General features: G+C 47.4%; 1 long non-coding RNA gene across 1 annotated transcript in view; it reads left to right on the plus strand.

The window, feature by feature from the left end:
• The window catches only part of LOC134341212 (uncharacterized), a 131,612-nt gene extending 109,951 nt beyond the window's left edge, over positions 1 to 21,661 (plus strand). The window contains exon 4 of the long non-coding RNA XR_010016732.1: positions 21,623 to 21,661. This is a non-coding gene — a long non-coding RNA (uncharacterized LOC134341212). The remainder of the gene's footprint in view (positions 1 to 21,622) is intronic.
• The last annotated feature ends 2,280 nt before the right edge of the window (positions 21,662 to 23,941 follow it).

A 23,941-nucleotide genomic window follows, 5' to 3' on the forward strand; every position in this document is an offset into this window, starting at 1 on the left:
CATGGAATGTAAGGACTCTCTTGGACTCGTTCGGCCTCTCTGACAGACCTCACTGGAGAACAGCCTTGATCGCTGCTGAGCTGAGGCGCTACAACATCGACATTGCTGCCCAGGCTCCTGGATGAAGGCTCTTTAACAGAGGAAGGGATGGGTTACACCTTCTTCTGGAAAGGTTTTCCCCCCAGGTGGACAACATTTCCACGGAGTAGGATTGGCCATCAAGAACACCTTTCTACCAAGTCTCACAGAAACACCTGCTGGCATTAGTGAAAGACTAATGACCCTCCGTATCCCCCTGGCAAAGAAACGTTATGCCATGCTTCTCAGTGCCTATGCACCAACTTTGCCATCTGAGAACGAGGCCAAGGAATGCTTTTATCAGACATTGGATGAAGCTCTTTGCCGGATCCCTAAGAATGATAAGATCCTTTTGCTTGGGGGCTTCAACACTAGGGTGGGACAGAACAACAGGATATGGAGTGGAGTGCTAGGTAGGCATGGTATTGGCAAGGTGAATGCAAATGGCATGAGGCTATTTACTCTTTGCTCTGAGCATAACCTTACCATAACCAACGCCATCTTCCAGCAGAAGGCAAAATATTAAGACCTTGTAGATGCACCCTCGCTTTAAACATTGGCACATGATCGACTTCATTGTGAGACGGAGTGACATCAAGGATGTTCTCATCACCCGTGCCATGAGAGGTGCTGAGTGCTGGACTGACCACCGTATGATTGTGGCCAAGCTCCATATGAAAGTGCGTCCCCCCCCCGCCTCCGCGGCTGCAAAAACCCAATAAAAAGTGGCTAGATTGCAACCGCCTGAGAAACACAGAAACAAGAAGTGAGTTTCGACGCATCCTAGCTGAGAAACTAAGGGAACTGGTACTTTGAGCTCAGAAAATGCCATGGAACAACAGTGGACCTATATCAGCTCTGAGCTCTATGAGGCAGCAGCCCAATCCATCAGTCATAAGAGCAGGGACCACCAAGACTGGTTTGATGATAACTCAGACACCATCCACAACTTGCTTAAGGACATGCACAAAGCACACCGGGCAACTTTAGACAACCCTTCATCCACCAGCATCAGGCAGCTGGGAGGAAAGTGCAAAAGGCAATACGGGCCATACAAAATGAGTGGTGGACTGAAAAGGCATATGAAATCCAGTCCTTTACCGATAATAATGACATGCATAATTTTTACAATGCTGTCAAAACCATATACGGCCCAATAAATCGATGTGTTACTCCCCTGAAAGCAGCAGATGGCCTAACACTTCTGAAGAATCAGAAGACCATTCTGCTGAGGTGGGCTGAGCATTTTAACACCCTTCTTAATCAGGGCTCTGACGCAGACCCCACCATCCTGGGCGAACTGCCTGAACTTCCTCCTGACCTATGATATCGTATCTGTTAAATAGGGGCCGTGGACAATTCTGATTTGATGAAGACAGACGTGAGAAGCAGAGGAACATCTGGAGAAATTTCTGAAATGCCTGGTTTGCTGCCGTTGCTACTGTGCAATCGAGAATCTCCGGAGGGAAGGCCCCCAAAATCCCCGGCTTTGCCTGCTGCTGGCGACCGAGGCTGAGGTTGAAGCGTTCGGATAGAGATGGTGCTCGGTACTCAGTGACGGAGGGCTGATCAGAGCTCGAAGTTTTCGGACAACTCAGAATTGGACTGTGGTTGGGCATGGCAGGAAGAGTTTTCTTCCTTCTCCCGTCTGCATGAGATGTGGGACTTTCGAGAGACTTTGAACTTTTTTACTGCGCCATGGCCTGCTCTTCATCAAGTTATGGTATTGTTGCACTGTTATAACTATATGTTATAATTATGTGGTTTTTGTTAGTTTTTCAGTCTTGGCCTGTCCTGTGTTTCTGTGATATCACACTGGAGGAATATTGTATCATTTCTTAATGCATGCACTACTAAATGACAATAGAAAAGGACTGCGTGTCCTCATAATCTAATCTAATCTAATCTATCCACGACCTCAGTCTACCACCAACCTTCCAAGAGGTTCTATCAGCTGTCCATTCCCGTAAGAACAACAAGTCCCCTGGCACTGACAATATCTCTGCTAAGTTACTGAAGAACGGGGGGTACATGTGTACGTGCACCCTCTACCAGTACATCACCAAGGCCTGGACTGATGAGAACATCCCACAGCAATGGAGAAATGCAAAGATCATTGTCATTTATAAGAACAAGGGTGACAAGGCCATCTGCGGCAAAAGTAGGGGCATATCACCCCTTTCTGTTGCTAGAGAGATCCTGGCTGAGGTGATGCTTCAGAGACTCATCAGCAACATCACCGAGTCAATGCTGCCTGAATTGCAGTGTGGATTTAGGAAGAGCAGGAGTACGATCAACATGATCTTCACAGCCCGGCAGCTTCAGGAAAGGTGCCGGGAGCAACATCAGGACCTGTTTATGGCCCTTGTCGACCTCTTCAAAGCACTGTACAAAGAGAGCTCTTATGGAATGTCCTCTCGGGTTTGGCTGTCCCAATAAATTTGTTAACATCCTCTGTCAGTTCTACGATGGGATGACTACTCAGGTAACCACAGGAGGACAAGAGTCCGAGCCCTTCCTTGTACACACAGGGGTGAGGCAGGGGTGTGTGCTAGCGCCAGTGCTCTTTAATATCTTCCTCTTGTGTGTTACCAAACTTCTCCACAACGAGATTGAAGACAGCAGCGGTGTGGCAGTGGATGTCAGATTAGATGGCAACCTCTTTGACATCAGGAGGCTCCACACAACCACCAAACTCCATAGAGAACGGGTCCTGAAGCTGCAATATGCAGACGACTGTGCTCTTGTCGCCCATACTCCAGAGGATCTTCAGAATGTCCTTGCTGTGGTGGTGAGAGCGTACAGCAGGATGGCGCTGACTGTCAATACCACCAAGACAGAAGTGGTTTGCCAGTGGAGTACCAGTGTCCCACCCACTCTACCTGCCTTCACTGTTGGTGATGAAAAGCTGTCAGTAGTGCCATCTTTCAAATATCTGGGGAGCATTCTCTCCGAGGATATCAGCATTGACAACGACATCCAGAGCCGCATTAAACAGGCATCAGCTGCCTTTGGGAGACTTTGGCGTTGAGTCTTTCAGAACAGGAGCCTTCGTCCCTCCACAAAGGTCGCCATATACCAAGCGGTCTGTGTCACCACCCTCCTTTATAGCTGTGAAACTTGGGTAACCTACAGCCATCACATCGAGTCCTTGGAGCGCTTCCACATAAGCTGCCTCCAGAGCATCCTGGAAATTACCTGGCGTGAGCGGGTGCCTCACTCTGAAATACTTGTAAAGACCAACTGCAAAAGTATTGAGGCCATGATCACCCAGCGTCAGCTGCAGTGGCCGGGGCACGTGATAAGGATACCCCAATGTCGGCTACCCCACAGAGTGTTATACGGCCAGCTACATCATGCTCAGCTGGAGGGCTGAAGAAGCGCTATCAGGATCAGATGAAGAATGCTTTAAAGAGGTGCAAGATCAGACCTGAGGACCTGGAGGATGTTGCTGCTGACTGTTGGAAAGAACAACCAGAAGACAGCAAAAGAGAGCCAGGAGAAATGCAGCCACAGTTGCCACCACTACTACCACTACCACATATACATGTCCCACCTGCAATAGAGCTTGTGGGTCCAGGATAGGACTGCATAGTCATCAAAGATCTCACCGTTAAAGGAGTGGACGTCGTCATCAGATTTCGATGGACAACCGAAGAAGAAGAATTGTATGGTGGTGTGTTCTGTCAGTATTGTAATTAGATTAAGTCCCACTATGTAGGCGAAATGTAGTACCGCCCAGAAAACTGCTAACAAGTGTATTTCACATACAGTGTACCCTTGTTCTACCGGTGAGAACTTGTGTGATGCATATGCCACTGGTTTAACTTCCCATGCGTCTCCTGTAACGGCACTGCTGAGAGGGTGGTGTCAGTTGTGGCCACTTCCAACGAGAATGGCTCATTCAGATGTGGGGTTTTTAATGCAGGCGCAGTGAACAATGCTTGCTTCAGAACTGTGATGGCCTGAGTATGTTCTGATTTCCATTCCCACGTCACACTCTGTTTCAGTAATTCCATTAAAGGAGCTGCTTTTGTGGAAAATCCATCAATGTGAACTCTGCAGTATCCTACCAGCCCCAGAAATGATCGCAGCCCCTTCAGGTCTCAGGGAATAGGGAGTTTCATCACCGATTTTTTCCTATAATCTGGTGACCAGAACTGTACACAGTACTCCAAATTTGGCCTCACCAATGCCTTGTACAATTTCAACATTACATCCCAACTCCTATACGTAATGCTCTGATTTATAAAGGCCAGCATACCAAAAGCTTTCTTCACCACCCTATCCACATAAGGTTCCACCTTTAGGGAATTATGCACCATTATTCCTAGATTCCTCTGTTCTACTGCATTCTTCAATGCCCTACCATTACCTGTATGTCCTATTTTGATTAGTCCTACCAAAATGTAGCACCTCACATTTATCAGCATTAAACTCCATCTGCCATCTTTCAGCCCACTCTTCTAACTGGCCTAAATCTCTCTGCAAGCTTTGAAAACCTACTTCATTATCCACAACTCCACCTATCTTAGTATCATCTGCATACTTACTGATCCAATTTACCACCCCATCATCCAGATCATTAATGTATATGACAAACAACATTGGAGCCAGTACAGATCCCTGAGGCACACCACTAGTCACCGGCCTCCAATCTGACAAACAGTTATCCACCACTACTCTCTGGCATCTCCCATCCAGCCACCGCTGAATCCATTTTACTGCTTTGATATTAATACCTAACGATTGAATTTTCCTACCTAACCTTCCGTGTGGAACCTTGTCAAAGGCCTTACTGAAGTCCATATAGATAACATCCACTGCTTTACCCTCGTCAACTTTCCTAGTAACCTCTTCAAAAAATTCAATAAGATTTGTCAAACATGACATTCTACGCACAAATCCATGTTGACTGTTCCTGATCAGACCCTGTCTATCCAGATAATTATATATACCATCTCTAAGAATACTTTCCATCAATTACCCACCACTAACGTCAAACACACAGGCCGATAATTGCTAGGTTTACTCTTAGAACCCTTATTAAACAATGGAACAACATAAGCAATACGTCAATCCTCCAGCACCATCCCCATTTCTAATGACATTTGAAATATTTCTGTCAGAGCCTCTGCTATTTCCATGCTAACTTCCCTCAAGATCCTAGGGAATATCCTGTCAGGACCCGGAGACTTATCCACTTTTATATTCCTTAAACGCGCTAGTACTTGCTCTTCTTTAATCATCATAGTTTCCATAATTTCCCTCTCTGTTTCCCTTACCTTACATAATTCAATATCCTTGTCGTTAGTGAATACCGAAGAAAAGAAATTGTTTAAAATCTCCCCCATCTCTTTTGGCTCCACACATAGCTGTCCACTCTGATTCTCTAAGGGACCAATTTTATCCCTCACTATCCTTTTGCTATTAATATAACTGTAGAAACCCTTTGGATTTATTTTCACCTTACTTGCCAAAGCAAACTCGTATCTTCTTTTGGCTTTTCTAATTTCTTTCTGAAGATTCTTTTTACATTCTTTATATTCCTCGAGCACCTCATTTACTCCATGCTGCCTATATTTATTGTAGATATCTCTCTTTTTCCGAACCAAGTTTCCAATATCCCTTGAAAACCATGGCTCTCTCAAACTTTTAACCTTTCCTTTCAACCTATCAGGAACATCAAGATTCTGTACCCTCAAAATTTCACCTTTAAATGATCTCCATTTTTCTATTACATCCTTCCCATAAAACAGATTGTCCCAATCCATTCCTGCTAAATCCATTCACATCTCCTCAAAGTTAGCCTTTCTCCAAACAAAAATCTCAACCCTGGGTCCAGACCTATCCTTCTCCATAATTATATTGAAAGTAATGGCACTGTGATCACTGGACCCGAAGTGCTCCCCAACACAAACCTCCGTCACCTGACCTATCTCATTCCCTAAAAGGAGATCTAACACTGCCTCTTCTCTAGTTGGTACTTCTATGTATTGCTGCAAAAAGCTATCCTGCACACATTTACAAACTCCAAACCATCCAGCCCTTTTACAGTATGGGCTTCCCAGTCTATGTGTGGAAAATTAAAATCTCCCACAATCACAACCTTGTGCTTACTACAAATATCTGCTATCTCCTTCCAAATTTGCTCCTCCAGTTCTCGCTCCCCATTTGGTGGTCTATAATACACACCTATAAGTGTTACTACACCTTTCCCATTCCTCAATTCCACCCAAATAGCCTCCCTAGACGAGCCCTCTAATCTATCCTGCCAGAGCACCACTGTAATATTTTCTCTGACAAGCAATGCAACACCTCTCCCTCTTGTCCCTCCGATTCTATCACACTTGAAGCAACAAAATCCAGAAATATTTAGTTGCCAATCACACCCCTCCTGCAACCATGTTTCACTAATAGCTAGAACATCATATTTCCAGGTTTCAATTCATGCTCTAAACTCATCCACCTTTCTTACAATGCTCCTAGCATTAAAATAAATGCATTTAAGAAATTTTCCACCTCTTACTTTCTGTTTATCACTAACGGTGCAAACAACTTTACTATCTCCTTTTTCTTCCTTCTCCCCTATATCTGTTCGTACACTGTGGTTCCCCTCCCCCCTTGTATCTAGTTTAAATCCACTGGAACCTTTCTAGCAAATCTACCTGCAAGAATATTTGTCCCCCTCCAGTTCAGATGTAAACCATCCTGCCGGAACAGGTTCCATCTTCCCTGGAAAACTGCCCAATGATCAATAAATCTGAAGCCCTCCCTCCTGCACCATGTCTTCAGCCAAGTGTTGATCTGCGCTATCTTACTATTTCTAAACCCGCCTGCACGTGGCACTGATAGCAATCCTGAGATTGCTATCCTGGAGGTCCTGTCCTTTAACTTGGCGCCTTTCTCCCTGAACTCACCTTTCAGGGTCTCCTCACTCTTCCTACCCACGTCATTGGTCCCTACATGGACCACGACATCCGGCTGCTCACTCTCCCTCTTGAGAATACTGAGAACTCGATCCAAGATATCGCGGACCCTGGCACCAGGGAGGCAACAGACCTTCCGGGATTCTTGATCTCTTCCACAGAACCTCTTATCTGTCCCCCTAACTATCGAATCCCGTATCACTACTGCTCTCCTCTTTTCCCTCCTTCTCTTCTGATCTGAGGGTCCCGTCTCGGTGCCAGTGACGCAACAACTGCAATAACAGTCGTTATTGCTTTTTTCAGTTCCTCGCTTGTTCCCCCACCATGACATTGTATATCTGGCAAAGATGAGTGTATATTTGGGTGTAAACATATTATAATCAGTTTTCTTTCCTCAGATTCATCTATTCCTGTATTATTCTCTGATGACTAGTTGCTTGGAAAAGCTGTCAATGATGTCTCCGAGTACACTTCCCAATATCCTTAGCAATATATCTAGGCTGTTGTACCCCTAATGGTGTGGGGTATGTTGTATTCTGATTTTGATTTGCTCCCCCTCGTGATAGTAACTAGGGGTGCCAATCATGCAGTCGGTAGCACTGGCTATCGTTGGTAGGGTGACGGTGGGAGTTCCTCGGGAGATGGTGTTTCATAATTATTGTAACTGTATCTAGTAGCTTCATCTGCTAAATTATGCCAATGAATATCTTCATATTCACCTTCCTTCCCTTTTTCAGATTGAAAAACACATATTATTCCTTGCTGTACAGCAAGTTGGTCCTGCAGCTTTTGAATATGCTTTAAACACTTTGCATGATCACCAGTGTTACTATTCCTTTCCTGTGGTGATTTCTGAATCACATTTAAATCACTGTAGAAGAAGAAAGAAGAAAGCCCTTAACTCTGAGTGGAGTCATCGGGACGCCGTCATGACAGCATTTTTTTAGCACGCTTTCTTATTTTTACGAGGCCGAGTTGCTAGCTCGATGCTCAACCCAGCGCGGATGGAAAGTGTGCAAGGGAGCTGGCCGGATTTGAACTTGGGTGCCTTCGCTCCAAAGTCCGGCGCTGATGCCACTGCGCCACCAGCTGGCTTAAATCGCGGTACTGTTTCGTTAATCCTTCCACTTCATCCTTCACTAGTTTGGCTGCTTCCTCTAGTTTACTTTTCTCTTTAAGTAATTTATCACACTACAACTGAACCTGGTTCATATGCATCAAGCCCATACCTCTCTGACCCTGTAAATCAGTAACCCTTTCTCTAAAGATTTCTACCTCCTTTTGGAGCCTTTTGTGTTCTCCTTCTAACCTATCTCGCTCGGCTTCTGCTTTATGCTGATATTCAAGAATTTTCAGTTGTGACTTATCTTGTTGGGCATCGAACTTTTTGGCAATAATCTAGGATTTCCTGTTGTAACATATCTTGCTCGGCTTCTGCTTTATGCCGAAATTCATTTTCCGATTCTAATGTATGCCGTTCTGCCTGAGCATTTTGTTGTAATTCTATCAAATCCTCAATTAAACAACCAACTGCTACTGGATTTTGTAATTGTTTAAACTTTCTGCAATTTTCCACTGGGCATCCCCAGCAGTTTTCTCTTCACGTCCAGGGTGACCGACAAACTCCTCATATTGTGGCCAGGTCCCCACCACGTATTTCTGGAGGTATCCCCTCCAATCAAAACAATCGAAGTCCTGTGGACTTGTAGAATTTCCTGAATTCTTCATCCTGGATTAGTAACTGCTATCTACCTGGACCCAGATCTCTCTGTACCTCACCCACGTGGACTGACACTAGTCTCCCGCTCAACAAAGAGACTTATCCTTGAGCCCACCCAGCGACACCAATTCTGTTACCCCTTGTAATAATGATTAGTGAGGCACAGAGACTCTCTACCGGCAAGTAACATTTATTATTTCAACTAAAAAGCACATGGGTTCACCCGAGCACTCCCTACTGGAATCCCTGACCCTCCATGAACAGTCAATGAAGAGAAAATTATTACCTGGGAAAGGAGTCTACACTGACCAGGCATTCCTTGCGGTCTCGATCTCCACGTGTCTGTGGGGTCCTCCTTATCCGTGATGGCTGGTCTCTGGCTGCTGGAGAGTTATCACCCCTGTGTATTTGGAGCTCCTGGAGTCTCCTCTGAAACTGTTGCTGATCAATTGAACCATTGGTTCATGGTTCTGCCCACCCCAGCCTTGTGTATTTGTGTCTGTCAACTCTGACTGGTCCAAACCAGTTAAATGAGGCAACCCAGTCAGAGTCTAATGAGATTACAGGTAGTTTCTTTGGTAGGTCTGGCATTTTACATAGCAAGACTCCTCTGAGAATGGTCTCCAAGAATTGCTCTGATTAGATTGTCCCAGAGTCAAGAATCAGTTCAGAGTCCACGTCCTTTACATAACAAATGGCTACTTGTTTTTGAGAGTGGTCTCAGGTTTAGCAGATCATTACCTGAAGCTTCTTGTGTCTACATTCAGTTGCTGATTAGATTATCCAAGAGCAAGAATCAGTTTAGAGTCCACAAAAAGGGCAAAACAAAGACAACTGGCTTGTCTGGGGTGCTTTCCCTGTCTTTGATTAGACTGTAGTTTCTTCTGGGCAACAGTAATGGACCTGTACTCGTCTACGCGAGTGGCAAGTATTCCATTACACTCCTGACCTGACCCTTGTAGATGACAGGCTTTGGGGAGACAGGAGGTGAGTTACACGCCGCAGGATTCCTAGCCTTTGACCTGCACTGGTAGCCACAGTGCTTATATGGCTACGTCAGTTCAGTTTCCTGTCAATGGTAACCCCCAGGATGTTGATAGTAGGGGATTCAGTGATAGTGATGTACTGAATATCAAGGGACGATGGTTAGAGCCTGGCATTTGCGTGGCTCGAATGTTACTTGCCACTTGTCAGCCCAAGCCTAGATATTGTCCAGGTCGTGCTGCATTTGGGTATGAACTGATTCACTATCTGAGGAGTCATGAATGGTACAGAACATTGTGCAGTCATCTGCGAACATCCCCACTTCTGACCTTATGACGGAAGGAAGATCATTGATGAAGCTGCTGAAGATGGTTGGTCTGAGTACACTTCCCTGAGGAACTCCTGCAGTGATATCCTGAGGAAGAAATGATTGACATTCAACCACCACAACCATCTTCCTTTGTGTCATGTATGATTCCAACCAGCAGAAGGGTTTTCCCCTAATTCCCATAGACTCCATTTTAGCTAGGGCACCTAGATGCCCTACTTGATCAAATGCAGCCTTGATGTTGAGGGCTATCCTCTCACCTCACCTTTGAACACGATCCATATCCCTTCAACCCTGTGCATTCCTATGTCTGTCTAACAGTCTCATAGACTCCATTGTATCTACCTTCACCAACACCCTAGCAGTGCATTGTGTTAAAAAAAACTGCCCCTGCCCCACACATCTTCAAACTTTCTCCCTTTTACCTTAAATGCATGTCCTCAAGGTTTTGACATATCCCCTGGGAATAAAAGGTAGACTATCCAATCTACAGCATTTGTCTCTCGTAACCTTCCTGTCTCCTCTGAGAGAACCTTTATGTGTGTGCTTGGCTCTAATCACTACACACTGTTCTTATCCCAGAAGGAGGCGCACTCTCAATGCAGGGTCCAGCATCAGCCCTCTGGCACCTTCCCACCAGCCTGGGTAACATACACTCCCTGTGCGGAGGGAGGAGGACGAATGATCCACTGTGTCACCCCACCGGCCCTTATCCACAGATACCAGAGCCACCATGCTTTGCTGTGTCAAGTCTTCCCGCAGTACAGCCCTCTCCAGCTGCAGACAGTCCTGGGTGAGTGAGAGAATGGAGAACCTGTGGGAACATAGCCCCCACATGACATTAACAATGGGTCGGTCCCAAGAAGTGCATTGGTATTTACAGGAGGTCCCAGGGATTCTGTTGGTATTTACAGGGAGTGTGGCAGTGTTTACAGGGTGTCCTGGGGAATGTGTCAGCATTTGCAGATGGTCCCAGGTAGTGTGTCGGTATTTGAAGGGAGTCCCTGAGTAGCGGTCGATATTTAAAGGGAGTCCTGGGGAGCATGTCGGTATTTAAATGGCTTCCCAGGGAATATGTAAGTATTTACAGTAGGTCCCTGGGCAGTTAAAAACATAGAAATATAGAAAACTTACAGCACAATACAGGCCCTTGGGCCCACAAAGCTGTGCCAAACATAGAAACATAGAAAATAGGTGCAGGAGTAGGCCATTCGGCCCTTCGAGCCTGCACCGCCATTTATTATGATCATGGCTGATCATCCAACTCAGAACCCAGCCTTCCCTCCATACCCCCTGACCCCTGTAGCCACAAGGGCCATATCTAACTTCCTTTTAAACATAGCTAATGAACTGGCCTCAACAGTTTGCTGTGGCAGAGAATTCCACAGATTCACCACTCTCTGTGTGAAGAAGTTTTTCCTAACCTCGGTCCTAAAAGGCTTCCCCTCTATCCTCAAACTGTGACCCCTCGTTCTAGACCTCCCCAACATCGGGAACAATCTTCCTGCATCTAGCCTGTCCAATCCCTTTAGGATCTTATACGTTTCAATCAGATCCCCCCTCAATCTTCTAAATTCCAACGAGTACAAGCCCAGTTCATCCAGTCTTTCTTCATATGAAAGACCTGCCATCCCAGGAATCAATCTGGTGAACCTTCTTTGTACTCCCTCTATGGCAAAGATGTCTTTCCTCAGATTAGGGGACCAAAACTGCACACAATACTCCAGGTGTGGTCTCACCAAGGCCTTGTACAACTGCAGTAGTACCTCCCTGCTCCTGTACTCGAATCCTCTCGCTATAAATGCCAGCATACCGTTCGCCTTTTTCACCGCCTGCTGTACCTGCATGCCCACTTTCAATGACTGGTGTATAATGACACCCAGGTCTCGTTGCACCTCCCCTTTTCCTAATCGGCCACCATTCAGATAATAATCTGTTTTCCTATTTTTGCCACCAAAGTGGATAACTTCACATTTATCCACATTAAATTGCATCTGCCATGAGTTTGCCCACTCACCCAACCTATCCAAGTCACCCTGCATCCTCTTAGCATCCTCCTCACTGCTAACACTGCCACCCAGCTTCGTGTCATCCGCAAACTTGGAGATGCTGCATTTAATTCCCTCATCCAAGTCATTAATATATATTGTAAACAACTGGGGTCCCAGCACTGAGCCTTGCGGTACCCCATTAGTCACCGCCTGCCATTCTGAAAAGGTCCCGTTTATTCCCACTCTTTGCTTCCTGTCTGCTAACCAATTCTCCACCCACACCAATACCTTACCCCCAATACCGTGTGCTTTAAGTTTGCACACTAATCTCCTATGTGGGACCTTGTCAAAAGCCTTTTGAAAATCCAAATATACCACATCCACTGGTTCTCCCCTATCCACTCTACTAGTTACATCCTCAAAAAATTCTATGAGATTCGTCAGACATGATTTTCCTTTCACAAATCCATGCTGACTTTGTCCGATCATTTCACCGCTTTCCAAATGTGCTGTTATCACATCCTTGATAACTGACTCCAGCAGTTTCCCCACCACCGACGTTAGGCTAACCGGCCTATAATTCCCCGGTTTCTCTCTCCCTCCTTTTTTACATGTCCTTACTTTAGAACTATCTAGGCTTACCCATAGCCCTCTATTTTTCTAAGCTCCAGGAGACTCTTAAAAGACCCTATCGATTCCGTTTCCTCCGTCACTGCCAGCAGCCCATTCCACACACTTATGACTCTGTGTAATAAACTTACCACTGACATCTCCTCTGTTCCTACCTCCAAGCACCTTAAAACTATGCCCTCTTGTGCTAACCATTTCAGTCCTGGGAAAAAGCCTCTGACTATCCACATGATCAATGCCTCTCTTGTACACCTCTATCAGATCACGTCTCATCCTCGGTCGCTCCAAGGAGAAAAGGCCGAGTTCACTCAACCTATTTTAATAAGGCATGCTGCACAATCCAGACAATATCCTTGTAAGTCTCCTCTGCACCCTTTCTATGGTTTCCACATCCTTCCTGTAGTGAGGTGAATAGAACTGAGCACAGTACTCCAAGTGGGGTCTGACCAGGATCCTGTATTGCTGCAACATTACCTCTCGGCTCTTAAACTCAATCCCACGATTGATGAAGGCCAATGCAGCGTATGCCTTCTTAACCACAGAGTCAACCTGCGTATCAGCCTTGAGTGTCCTTTGGACTCGGACCCTAAGACCCCTGATCCTCCAGACTGCCAAAAGTCTAGTCATTAGTGCTATATTCTGCCATTATATTTGGCCTACCAAAATGAACCACTTCACACTTATCTGGGTTGACCTCCATCTACCACTCCTCAGCCCAGTTTTGCATCTTATCAATGTCCCGCTGTAACCTCTGACAGCCATCCACACTATCCACAACTCCCCCAACCTTTGTGTCATCAGCAAATTTACTAACCCATCCCTCCACTTCCTCATCCAGGTCATTTATAAAAATCATGAAGAGTAGGGATCCCAGAACAGATCCCTGAGGCACACTACTGGTCACCAATCTCCATGCAGAATATGACCCATCTACAACCACTCTTTGCCTTCTGTGGGCAAGCCAGTTCTGGATCCCTGCCTCCTTACTTTCTCAATAAGTCTTGCATGGGGTACCTTATCAAGTGCCTTGCTAAAATCCATACACACTATATCTATAGCTCTACCTTCATCAATATGTTTAGTCACATCCTCAAAAAATTCAATCAGGCTTGTAAGGCACGACCTGCCTTTGACAAAGCCATGCTGACTATTCCTAATCATATTAAGCCTTTCAAAAGTTCATAAATCCTGCCTCTCAGGATCTTCTCCATCAACTTACCAACCACTGAAGTAAGACTCACCGATCTATAATTTTCTGGGCTATCTCTATTCCCTATCTTTGTTTACGGAACAAGATCTGCAACCCTCCAATTGTCCGGAACCTCTCCCGTCCTCATTTATGATGCAAAGGCTCAGCAATGAGGACTCAGCCAGAGGCTCAGCAATCTCCTCCCTCGCTTCCCACCGTAGCCTGGGTTACATCCCGCCTGGACCTGGTGACTTATCCAACTTGATGCTTTCCAAAAGCTCCAGTACATCCTCTTCCTTAGTATCTACATGCTCAAGCTTTTCAGTCTGCTGCAAGTCATCCCTACAATCGCCAAGATCCTTTTCTTCGTGAATACTAAAGCAAAGTATTCATTAAGTACCTCTGCCATCTCCTCCGGTTCCAGACATACTTTTCCACTGTCACACTTGATTGGTCCTATTCTCTCATGTCTTATGCTCTTGCTCCTCACATACTTGTAAACTGCCTTGGGGTTTCCCTTAATCCTGTCCGCCAAGGGCTTCTCATGGCCCCTTCTGGCTCTCCTAATTTCATTCTCCTAAACTCCTTCCTGTTAGTCTTATACTAATCTCTAACATTACCTAGTTTTTTGAATGTTTCGTAAGCTCTTCTTTTCTTCTTGACTCGATTTACAACAGCCTTTGTACACCATGGTTCCTGTACCCTACCATCCTTTCCCTGTCTCATTGGAACGTATCTGCGCAGAACCCCATGCAAATATCCCCTGAACATTTGCCACATTTCTTCTGTACGTTTCCCTGAGAACATCTGTTTCCAATTTATGCTCCCAAGTTCCGGCCTGATAGCCTCATATTTCCCCTTACTCCAATTAAACGTTTCCTTAACTTGTCTGTTCCTATCCATCTCCAATGCTATGGTAAAGGAGATAGAATTGCAATCACTATTCTCCAAAATGCTCTCCTACTGAGAGACCTGACACCTGCCCAGGTTCATTTCCCAATACCAGATCAAATACAGTCTCTCCTCTTGTAGGCTTATCTACGTATTGTGTCAAAAAACCTTCCTGAACACACCTAACAAACTCCACCCCATCTAAACCCCTCACTCTAGGGAGATGCCAATTAATATTTGGGAAATTAAAATCTCCCACCACAACAACCCTGTTATTTTTACTCCTTTCCAGTTACTATTGGGTGGTCTATAAAAAACACCCAGTAGAGTAATTGACCCCTTCCTATTCCTAACTTCCACCCACAGAGACTCCGTAGACAACCCCTCCATGACTTCCTCCTTTTCTGCAGCTGTGACACTATATTTGATCAACAGTGCCACGCCCCCACCTCTTTTGCCTCCCTCCCTGTCCTTTCTGAAACATCTAAAGCCTGGCACTTGAAGTAGGTATTCCTGCCCCTGCACCATCCAAGACTCTGTAATGGCCACAACATCATAGCTCCAAGTGCTGATCTACGCTTTAAGCTCATCTGCCTTATTCATAATAGTCGCAATAAAGTAGACACATCTCAAACCATCGGTCTGAGTGCATCCCTTCTCTATCACCTGCCTATCCTCCCTTTCGCACAGTCTCCAAGCTTTCTCTATTTGTGAGCCAACCTCCCTTTCCTCCATCACTTCAGTTTGGTTCCCATCCCCACCCCAGCAATTCTAGTTTAAACTCTCCCTAATAGCCTTTGCAAACCTCCCCGCCAGGAAATTGGACCCCCTCAGATTCAAGTGCAACCCGTTCTTTTTGTACAGGTCACACCTGCCCCAGAAGAGGTCCCAATGATCCAGAAATCTGAATCCCTGCCCCCTGCTCCAATCCCTCAGGCACGCATTTATCCTCCACCTCATTCTATTCCCATACTCACTGTCACGTGACACAGGCAGGAATCCCGAGATTACTACCTTTGAGGTCTTGCTAGTCAACTTCCTTCCTAACTCCCTGAAGTCTGCTTTCAGGACCTCCTCCTTTTTCCTCCCTATGTCGTTGGTACCAGTATGTACCATGACCTCTGGCTGTTCTCCTTCCCACTTCAATATATCGTGGACGTGATCAGAAACATTGCGGACCCAGGCTACTCTGGGAGGCGAGGGAGGAGATTACTGAGCCTCTGGTGATGATCTTTGCATCATCAATGGGGACGGGAGATGTTCCAGAGGATTAGAGGGTTGCGGATGTTGTTCCATTATTCAAGAAAGGGAGTAGAGATAGCCCAGGAAATTATAGACCAGTGAGTCTTACTTCAGTGGTTGGTAAGTTGACGAAGAAGATCCTGAGAGGCATTAATATGATTAGGAATAGTCAGCATGGCTTTGTGAAAGGCAGATCATGCCTTATGAGCCTGATTGAAATTCTTGAGGATGTGACTAAACACATTGGTGATGGTAGAGCAGTAGATGTAGAGTATATGGATTTTAGCAAGGCAGTTGACAAGGTACCTCATGTAAGGCTATTGAGAAAGTAAGGAGGCATGGGATCCAAGGGGAAATTGCTTTGTGAATCCAGAACTGGCTTGCCCACAAAAGGCAAAGAGTGGTTGTAGATGGATCATATTCTGCATGGAGGTCGGTCACCAGTGGTGTGCCTCAGGGATCTGTTCTGGGACCCCTACTCTTCGTGATTTTTATCTTCCTGGATGAAGAATGGGTTAGTAAATTTGCTGATGACACAAAGGTTGGGGGTGCTGTGGATTATGTGGAGGGCTGTCAGAGGTTACAGCGGGACATTGATAGGATGCAAAAATGGATTGAGAAGTGGCAGATGGAGTTCAACCCAAATAAGAGTGAGGTGGTTCATCTGGTAGGTCAAATATGATGACAGAATACAATATTAATCTTGGCAATGTGGAGGATCAGTGGGATCTTGGGGTCTGAGTCCATAGGACTCTCAAGGCTGCTGCGCAGGTTGACTCTATGGTTAAGAAAGCATACAGTGCATTGGCCTTCATCAATCGTGGGATTGAATTTAAGAGCCAAGAGGTAATATTGAAACTATATAGGACCCTGGTCAGACCCCACTCGAAGTACTGTGCTCAGTTCTGGTCCCCTCACTATAGGAAGGATGTGGAAACCATAGAAAGGGTGCAGAGGAAATTTACAAGGATGTTGCCTGGATTGGGGAGCATGCCTTATGAAAATAGATTGACTGAACTCGGCCTTTTTTCCTTGGAGTGATGGAAGATGAGGGGTGACCTGATTGAGGTGTATAAGATGATGAGAGGCATTAATCATGTGGATAGTCAAGAGGTTTTTTCCCAGGGCTGAAATGGTTAGCACAAGAGGGCATAGTTTTAAGGTGCTTGGAAATAGATACAGAGGAGATATTGGGATAAGTTTTTTAAGCAGAGAGTGGTGAGTGCATGGAATGGGCTGCCGGTGACAGTGATGGAGACGGATATGATAGGGTCTTTCAACAGACTCCTGGATAGGTACATGGAGCTCAGAAAAATAGAGGGCTATGGGTAACCCTAGGTAATTTCTCAGGTCAGGATATGTTTGGCACAGGTTTGTGGGCCAAAGGGCCTGTATTGTGCTGTAGGTTTTCTATGTTTCTATTTACAGCAGTTCCCCAGGCAATTATCCTTACTTTTCCGGGAGTCATGGGGAATGTGTTGGCACTTACGGGGGTCCTGGAGACTAAGTTGGTATTTACTGGGGGTCCCGGGAGTGTTGTCATTTCCAGGGGTTCCCAAGGAATGTGTCAGTATTTACAGTGGTCTCAGGGAATCTGTCGGTATTTACAGGGGTCCCAGGGAATGTGTCAGAATTTGCAGGTGGTCGTGGGGGATGTGTTGGTCCCGGGAAGGGGTGTCCAACACAGGGGCGTCCCGGGAAGTATGTCGGTGTTTTCAGGGGAGTCCTGGGAAGCAAGTCAGTATTTGCAGGGAGGTCTCGACGAGTGTGTCAGTATTTACAGAGGATCCCAGGGCAGTATGTCAGTACTTACAGAATCCCCTGGAAAGCTTTTGGTAATTACAGAGGATCCCAAGGACCGTGTTAGTATTTAAAGGGGTCCCGGGCAGCATGTTGGTATTTACAGGGGTTCCTGGAAATGTGTCAGTATTTACAGGGCTGTCTCGGGGAGCACGTTGGTATTTACAGGGGTTCCTGGCAAATATGTCAGTATTTACAGGGCTGTCTCGGGGAGCACGTTGGTATTTACAGGGGTTCCTCGCAAATATGTCAGTATTTACAGGGCTGTCTCGGGGAGCACGTTGGTATTTACAGGGGTTCCTGGCAAATATGTCAGTATTTACAGGGCTGTCTCGGGGAGCACGTTGGTATTTACAGGGGTTCCTGGAAATGTGTCAGTATTTACAGGGCTGTCCCGGGGAGCACGTTGGTATTTACAGGGGTTCCTGGTAAATATGTCAGTATTTACAGGGCTGTCTCGGGGAGCACGTTGGTATTTACAGGGGTTCCTGGTAAATATGTCAGTATTTACAGGGCTGTCTCGGGGAGCACGTTGGTATTTACAGGACTCCCAGGAAATGTGTCAGTATTTAAGGGGGTCCTGGGAAGTGTGTTAGTATTTATAGGGGGTTCTGGGGGCAATCACAGTGACCGATTCACCCACTGACCTGCACGTCGTTGGGATAAGGGAGGGAACCAGAGCCAAGGGTGTCACGGTGAACAAGCAAACTCCACGCTGAGCCACTGATCTAAACCTTTTCTGGACAGTTTGGAGATGAGATCAGGCCCCCGCCAGTCACCTGAGCTGGGTTTGGGTAAACAGAGCATAGGGTTGAGCTGTACGCTGGATCGTTTATGCATTATCCCCCTTCCTCAGAGCAATGCCACGGGGATGTGGTGCTGGCAATTGAGAGCATGGTATTGCCAAGGCCGGGGCAACAGGAGACGCTAATGCAGCATCCGACTCTGTCCCAGGGCACGGGACACACACAGATGCAACCAGCCTTAGCCCACTGGTACCACAGCCCACACCTCACCTCAGTACATTTCCCCGACCAAGTCAGGTGAGTGTCCTTGACAGTAGATCCATGGGGGTGGTGTGCTGACCAGGAGAATGCCAGTATTTACAGGGGGTTCTGGGGAGTGTGTCAGTATTCACAGGGGTCCTGGGGAGTGTGTCGGTATTTACAGGAGGTCCCAGGGAGTGTGTTGGTATTTACAGGGGGTCTGTGGAGTGTGTCAGTATTTACAGGGGGTCCCGGGGAGTGTGTCTGTATTTACAGGGGGTCCCGGGGAGTGTGTCAGTATTTACAGGGGATCCCGGGGAGTGTGTCGGTATTTACAGGGGGTCCCGGGGAGTGTGTCAGTATTTACAGGGGATCCCGGGGAGTGTGTCGGTATTTACAGGGGGTCCCGGGGAGTGTGTCGGTATTTACAGGGGATCCCGGGGAGCGTGTCAGTATTCACTGGGGGTCCCGGGGAGTGTGTCAGTATTCACTGGGGGTCCCGGGGAGTGTGTCAGTATTCACTGGGGGTCCCGGGGAGTGTGTCTGTATTTACATGGGATCCCGGGGAGTGTGTCTGTATTTACAGGGGGTCCTGGGGAGTGTCGGTATTTACAGGGGGTCCCGGGGAGTGTGTCAGTATTCACTGGGGGTCTTGGGGAGTGTGTCAGTATTCACTGGGGGTCCTGGGGAGTGTGTCAGTATTCACTGGGGGTCCCGGGGAGTGTGTCAGTATTCACTGGGGGTCCTGGGGAGTGTCGGTATTTACAGGGGGTCCCGGGGAGTGTGTCAGTATTCACTGGGGGTCTTGGGGAGTGTGTCAGTATTCACTGGGGGTCCCGGGGAGTGTGTCAGTATTCACTGGGGCCCCAGGGAATGTGTCTGTATTTACGGAGGACCTCGGGGATCATGATAGTATTCACAGGGGGTATGGGAAGTGCATCAGTATTTACATGGGTCCTGGGGAGTGTGCCTTGCTGTGTCATCTTCCCGCAGTGCAGTGCACTCCAGCTGCAGACGATCCTGGGTGAGTGAGAGAACGGACAGTCCACATGGGAACCTGGTCCCCACATAGTACAGTATCTACAATCAGACCCAGGGAGTACGTCGGTGTCTTCAGGGGGTCCGGTGGCATGTGTCAGGTGGTCCCTGGGGAGCATGTTGGCATTTGCAGGGATGGATATGAGGGTGTACAATGCCACGGAAGTGACGGAGAGGAAGGATCATTGTGGGAGTGGGAGGGAACGCTGTAGAAGAGGCGGTGAGGAGGGAGTACCATTGGAGGGGCAGTAAGGAGGGAGTGCCATTGGAGGGGCAGTAAGGGGGGAGTGCCATTGGAGGGGCAGTAAGGAGGGAGTACCATTGGAGGGGCAGTAAGGAGGGAGTGCCATTGGAGGGGCAGTAAGGGGGGAGTGCCATTGGAGGGGCAGTAAGGAGGGAGTACCATTGGAGGGGCAGTAAGGGGGGAGTGCCATTGGAGGGGCAGTAAGGAGGGAGTGCCATGGGAGGGGCAGTAAGGAGGGAGTGCCATTGGAGGGGCAGTAAGGAGGGAGTGCCATGGGAGGGGCAGTAAGGAGGGAGTGCCATGGGAGGGGCAGTGGAGCGGGAGCGCCGTGTGAGGGATGGTGAAGAGGGAGTGCTGTGCGTGGGGCAGTGTGGGAGGAACACTATGGTAGGCGCGGTAAGGAGGGAGTAATATGGGATGGATGGTGAGGGGGGAGTGCCATGCTGGAGGCCCCGTCTACCAGACATAAAAGTCTGCACAGTCGGTGGGCTGGGGGGTGTGGAGTTCAGGTGAGGGGTGAGGGGCGAGCTCTCCCTATGTGTTCGAGTGAGGGGTGAGGGGTGAGCTCTCCCTATGAGTTCGGGTGAGGGGTGAGGGGCGAGCTCTCCCTGTGAGTTCGGGTGAGGGGTGAGCTCTCCCTATGAGTTCGGGTGAGGGGTGAGGGGCGAGCTCTCCCTATGAGTTCGGGTGAGGGGTGAGGGGCGAGCTCTCCCTATGAGTTCGGGTGAGGGGTGAGGGGCGAGCTCTCCCTGTGAGTTCGGGTGAGGGGTGAGCTCTCCCTATGAGTTCGGGTGAGGGGTGAGGGGCGAGCTCTCCCTGTGAGTTCGGGTGAGGGGTGAGGGGCGAGCTCTCCCTATGAGTTCGGGTGAGGGGTGAGGGGTGAGCTCTCCCTATGAGTTCGGGTGAGGGGTGAGGGGCGAGCTCTCCCTATGAGTTCGGGTGAGGGGTGAGCTCTCCCTATGAGTTCGGGTGAGGGGTGAGGGGCGAGCTCTCCCTATGAGTTCGGGTGAGGGGTGAGCTCTCCCTATGAGTTCGGGTGAGGGGTGAGCTCTCCCTATGAGTTCGGGTGAGGGGTGAGGGGTGAGCTCTCCCTATGAGTTCGGGTGAGGGGTGAGGGGCGAGCTCTCCCTATGAGTTCGGGTGAGGGGTGAGGGGCGAGCTCTCCCTATGAGTTCGGGTGAGGGGTGAGGGGCGAGCTCTCCCTATGAGTTCGGGTGAGGGGTGAGGGGTGAGCTCTCCCTATGAGTTCGGGTGAGGGGTGAGGGGTGAGCTCTCCCTATGAGTTCGGGTGAGGGGTGAGCTCTCCCTATCACCCTCGGAATCTGCATTTCCCTTTCAGCCTCACAGTACCCACTATCCTGAGACAGATTGTTGTTCAGGCTCTCTCAGCAGTTATGTCTGGTCTGGAGTTGCTGCTGGATTTCCCATCTCCTGGAAGGCAGGATCATTAGCCCCATCCCATTCTGAAATCAGCCTAGCCCTTGTGGTCCCCTTCTCTCAAGCGTAATCTGTTCTGGACTCCTGTCCCTCCATTTTCTTCCATTCCCAACACCCCCCCACCCCTCGCCATAGGTTGCCATCTCCAGTCGCCAGTTGCCATGTAAGCCCTGCAGACCAGGATTGTGAGACCAGTGACAGCTTCATCTCTGACCTGTTATCTGCCACTGACAAGACCCAAGTGGTTTGGACACCCAGCAGGACACGCTCAGCTTACCAGGTGAGTGTACTCCTCTTCTATCTCCCTGCATCCTGTGTCCCACCTGGCTCCCATCCTCCTTTCCTCTCCCTCTACCCTTCCCACCACAACAGCTCCCTGCATTGTAGTTCCTCCTACTTTGCTGCGACCACTTCCCCGACTCTTATTATTTGTTATTGAAACAAATACCAGTAACATCATGAAGGATCCCACCTGGCCTGCACATGGACTCTTTGTCCCACTCCCATAAAGGAGGAGGCTACATAGCATCTAGGCTAGGATCACCAGACTGCTTCCTACAAGCTGTAAGGCTGATCAACCTTAGAGCCTCCACCCGCTAACCCACCCCTTTATACCCCCAACCACCACTACTTTATTACTTCCTCTCAGTCACCTATGTACAGACACTCCTGTACTGTACTTAGTGTCGCTTTATGGACATACAATCAATCAGTGTAGAAGCTATCTTATGTATTTATATTTATCGTGTTTTTTCATTATCATTATGTTCTTTATCTAGTGTGTAATTTTTGTGCTGCATCACATTTGGTGTAACAATTATTTTGTTCTCCTTTATAATTTTGTACAGGAAATGCTATTAAATGATCGTGAACTTTGAAAATACGGGGAGTGAAAGGATATGGAACATGTGTAGGCAGAAGAGATTTAGTTCAGTTTGCACAGCGTGGACCAAAGGGCCACTTAGACCATAACGTATAGGAACAGAATTAGGCAATTTGGCCCATCTGTTCCCCCTTTCAATTATGATTTCTTTTCCACCCCATTCTTCTATTTTCTCCCCATAACCTTAACCGCCTCACTGATTATGAGCATATCAATCTCTGCCTTAAATACACCCAGTGACTTGGTCTCTACAGCTATCAGTGGCAATGAGTTTCACAGATTCACCACCTTCTACCTCCTAATCTCTGTTCTAAAGGGACATTCTGAGGCTGTGCTCTCTGGTCCCATACTTTCCTTTTGATGGAAACATCTGCACATCCACTCCATCTAAGCCCTTCAGTATCTGAAAGGTTTCAATAAGATTCCTCCCCCCACCCCCATGCTCATCCTTCTAAACTCCATCAAGTTCAGGTCCAGAGACATGCTCATCAAGCCTGTCATTCCCAGGATTGTTTTCTTACCTTCTTCAGGGCCAGCAGGTTCTCTTTCCCGTGCTGTCTATTTGTGTATAATGAATAACCTTACAGCAGAGTGTGACCCGCTCCGGTGTCTGAGCCAGAGGGTTCTCAGTTCCACATCTCGCTGAATGTTAATGCTTGGTGTTAGTGGTTGTGAGTAATGTCACGCACTTACTGGCAGTGAGTGATGTCACCGTCATGCTGTGTATCAGAGTCTGGTTCTTATCGGTCTCTGTCCTCCGATTTTTCTCTCTCCCCCTCTCCCCATCTCCCTTTCTTTCTCTCTCTAATGTATGCGGGATGGTTTTTTGAACCAACATGTCGAGGAACCAACTAGAGAGCAGGCTATTCTAGACTGGGTTTTGAGCAATGAGGAAGGGTTAATTAGCAATCTTGTCGTGAGAGGCCCCTTGGGTAAGAGTGACCATAATATGGTGGAATTCTTCATTAAGATGGAGAGTGACATAGTTAATTCAGAAACAAAGGTTCTGAACTTAAAGAGGGGTAACTTTGAAGGTATGAGACTGGCAAATGACACTTAAAGGATTGACGGTGGATATGCAATGGCAAGCATTTAAGGATTGCATGGATGAACTACAACAATTGTTCATCCCAGTTTGGCAAAAGAATAAATCAGGGAAGGTAGTGCACCCGTGGCTGACAAGAGAAATTAGGGATAGTATCAATTCCAAAGAAGAAGCATACAAATTAGCCAGAAAAAGTGGCTCACCTGAGGACTGGGAGAAATTCAGAGTTCAGCAGAGGAGGGCAAAGGGCTTAATTAGGAAGGGGAAAAAAGATTATGAGAGAAAACTGGCAGGGAACATAAAAACTGACTGTAAAAGCTTTTATAGATATGTAAAAAGGAAAAGACTGGTAAAGACAAATGTAGGTCCCCTACAGACAGAAACAGGTGAATTGATTATGGGGAGCAAGGACATGGCAGACCAATTGAATAATTACTTTGGTTCTGTCTTCACTAAGGAGGACATAAATAATCTTCCAGAAATAGTAGGGGACAGAGGGTCCAGTGAGATGGAGGAACTGAGCGAA

The sequence above is a fragment of the Mobula hypostoma genome (genome assembly GCF_963921235.1).
Source record: "Mobula hypostoma chromosome 8 unlocalized genomic scaffold, sMobHyp1.1 SUPER_8_unloc_5, whole genome shotgun sequence".
Lineage (NCBI taxonomy): Eukaryota > Metazoa > Chordata > Chondrichthyes > Myliobatiformes > Myliobatidae > Mobula > Mobula hypostoma.